This window comes from Bufo bufo, chromosome 6, assembly GCF_905171765.1.
Source record: "Bufo bufo chromosome 6, aBufBuf1.1, whole genome shotgun sequence".
NCBI lineage: Eukaryota > Metazoa > Chordata > Amphibia > Anura > Bufonidae > Bufo > Bufo bufo.
The window spans coordinates 51,002,229-51,006,010 of NC_053394.1; positions in this window are offsets into that span (position 1 = coordinate 51,002,229).

Genomic DNA, 3,782 nt, shown 5'->3' on the forward strand with positions numbered 1-3,782 from the left:
GTAGGCAGGAGCGGGGCAGCATGGGATGTGTAGTTCTGGAGAAGAATAACTTTTTTTTTTTTTTTAATACATAAGTAATATTTATAATGTTGGTTTTTTTTGTGAAATATTTATGAAGGCATAAGAACAAAAGGTAAAATTAGTAAAAAAAAAAAAATCTGCAACTCAGAAATAGATACAACCCATCCCCAGAACTGTCCATACAAGGAATTATTAGGATCACTACTGTCTAGGGCAGGGATAGGCAACCTCCGGCACTCCAGGTGTTGTGAAACTACAACTCCCAGCATGCATACTTGCTCTGCTCTTCTCAGAACTCTCATAGAAATGAATGGAGCATGCTGGGAATTGTAGTTTCACAACAGCTGGAGTGCCGAAGGTTGCTGATCCCTGCTCTAGGGCAAGAGGCTGATGTTCCCCTAAGGCTAGGTCTACACGACGACATTTGTCGCGCGACAAATAGGGCGCAACGTTTGTCGCGCGACATTTTGTTGCACCAATGTCGCGCGACAATTTTTATAATGGCAGTCTATGGTGTCGCACTGCAACATGCGACATGCTGCGACTGCGACGCAACAGTCGCAGAAAAATCCATCTCGATGGATTTTCTGCGACTGTTGCGTCGCAGTCGCAGCATGTCGCATGTTGCAGTGCGACACCATAGACTGCCATTATAAAAATTGTCGCGCGACATTGGTGCAACAAAATGTCGCGCGACAAATGTCGTCGTGTAGACCTAGCCTAATAGTATCTAGGGCAGGAGGTGGACATACATAGGTGTCTGATCGCTGGGGGTCCGGCAGCTGGGACCCCTTACGATCTCAAGAGCCAAAGTGTCCACTGAGAATAGATGTCTCTGATTAGGAGCAGGGGCATCAGGAGGTGAGACCATTCGCCGGTTCGCCAATTTTTTGGGGAAAAATTTGGTTCGATCCGAATATATTCGTGGCGAATTACGTTAAAAAAAACTTCTATTTCCTGGCTGCAGAGAGCCTTTATAGTGGTGTAGAACACTGTGCCTTGCAGAAACACGCATAGGGAGTCTGCTGTGGTAGTGAAATAATACTGTGAGTCAGTATGACATGCAGATGACAGGCGTCGCTCTTAGAATCACCGCACACTTCACTTATTAGGGCAGTCACGGGGCCAAAACTGACCAAATAACTCAAGTGTGAACTCAGCCTTAGGCCTCCTGCACACGACCGTATGGTTTAGCGGTCCGTTTTAAACGGATCAGTTTTTTTGTTTCAGTAGTGTTTCCAATCCGTTTTTCCGTTTGTGATCCGTTTTTTGCAGATCGGAAACGGAAGCATACAATAAGGGTCCATTCACACATCCGTATGTGTTTTGCGGATCCGCAAAACACGGACACCAGCAATATGCGTTCCTCATTTTGCGGACCACACATCGCCGGCACTATAATAGAAAACGCCTAATTTTGTCTGCAAAGAACGGAATTCCGGACCAGGAAGTGCGTATCCGGAAATGCGGATCCGGACAGCACGTAGTGTGGCCCCATAAAAATGAATGGATCCGCAATTCCGTTCCGCAAAATCCGGAACAGAATTGCGGACGTGTGAATGGACCCTAATGTTTAAACAGTAAATACATAAAAAAATTTGGGATAGGCATAAAATTTTCAGTAGATGGTTCCGCAAAAATGGAACGGATACGGAAGACATACGGATGCATTCTGTATGCATTCTTTTTTTTTTGCGGAACCATTGACTTGAATGGAGCCACGGAACGTGATTTGCGGGCAATAATAGGACATGTTCTATCTTTGAACGGAATGCATACGGAGTACCTTCCGTTGTTTTTGCGGACCCATTGAAGTGAATGATTCCGCATACGGACCGGAAACGGAGCGCAAAAAAACGGAGTGGGAACGGAAAAAAAATACAGTTGTGTGCAGGAGGCCTTACAGGTCGATGTTAGCGCCAAGAAGAAGCGCACTCCTTTTACACCGTCATCAGCTGATTCCACATAGATGTCTACAGAACCTGTTCTATTAAACGCTTATACAAGTAGAGCCCCCAGACAGAGTGGAGAGGGTGTCAGCAGTAAGTTTGTGTTGACGTCACTGATTATTTTGCCCATCCTCTGATCCGTCAGAACAATAAATCACAAAAAACGGATCCTGTCTGTGGAGCATCCGCCTTCACTCAGTCAGCATTTGGTCAGTAATCCATCAGTATTGCTAAAGCCAAAAAAACTGGAGTGGATCCAAAACAGAGATGACACGTGAACGGAATCTTTGCATGTCTTCTGTGTTTTGTACCCACTACTGCTTTTAGCTACCAAATCATAAGCCAATTCTGATGCGACCATACAGGCCTTACAGCTGCTACACAGACAGGATCCGTTGTGCATCTCATTTTTCCTTCCTTCTGACAGATCAGAAGAAAGGTCAAATAAATGAGGATGTCAGCCAGGCCGAAAAGGCTAAATAGTGGAGAGGGTGGGAACAGAAGGAGAAGTCCACAGAGTGGCCCTATGACATAGTGGTGAGGTGGAAGCAGCATGAGGAGACCACAGAGCGGCACAATGACAGAGTCTGTTGGTGGCGGCAGCATCAGAAGGAGGCCACAGAGTGGCAAAATGACAGTGTGGAGGTGGAGGCAGCATCAGGAGGCCACAGAGCGGCACATTGACAGAGTATGGAGGTGGCGGCAGCATCAGGAGGCCACAGTGTGGCAAGGTGGTTCAGGTTCTGCTCTACGTCTAGCTGCTGGTGAGTAGTCTCTTCACTAGGTGGGTGAAGAAAGCTGCTCATCAGCGACTCTAGACTCCGGCTGCTGCTGATCGAGCTGATACTGCTCTTACCACCCTACCTCTTCCCAGCAACCATGGCAGTGGAATGTGAGTGCAGAGGACCCCCCCGGTCAGACCTGCGAGAAGATGGACGATGGCGCAGATAGGCAGCGGCCAACTGACTACGTAGGATGTCTCTATAGTAGTTTAGTTTATCCTCCCTCTCAGCGAGTATAAAAAAGGCCCCCATTTTGGACCGCTAGCAAGGGTCCAACAAGGTGGAGAGCCAGAAGTCATCCCTCTGCCGAATAGTGACAATTCAGCTGTCACTACCCAAGCAAGTGAGCATGCAGCGGGCTATTTGCGCAAGTGACTCGGAGGGACTCCCTGCCTCCATCTCCACTGCATACTGCCACAGTGTGTCCTGATCCTCTGTCTCGTCTTCCTCATCGTCCTGTAACTCTTCTGGCTGCTCCTGCTCCTCCTCTCCTGTCACCTCTGTATAAAACCACCCATTTCGCTACACATTGCTTGTGCTCCAATGTCCGCCTCCCCCTCCAGTTCAGCCCCCACAGGGCTCATGTGGCCTTGAGATCTAGGCGCCACGTCTCCAGTCCCCTGACCAGACAGATTTACATCTGTTCCAGGACATGAAGCAGTGGAATGACGTTGTTCATCCCGTAGTCCTGGCGACTGACAAATAACGTGGGCTCCTCAAAGGGCATGAGCAAACAGCAGGTGTCACGCATGAGCTGCCACTGGCTGACATCGAAGTTACACAGGGGAGTACTCTTGTCCTCCTGGATCATCAGGAAATCGTTGATGGCCTTTCTCTGTTCGTATAGTCAGTCCAACATATGGAGGGTGGAAACGTCGCATATCAGCCTATGTTGGGGGACGCCGTTCTGCTGCTGCAGCTCAAAGAGGGTGTGCTTTGCGGTGTACGAGTGGCTGAAGTGCATGCAAAGTTGGCCATTTTTAGGATGTCTTGCAGATGGGTGGCAGACTTCAGGAACCATTTGACAACC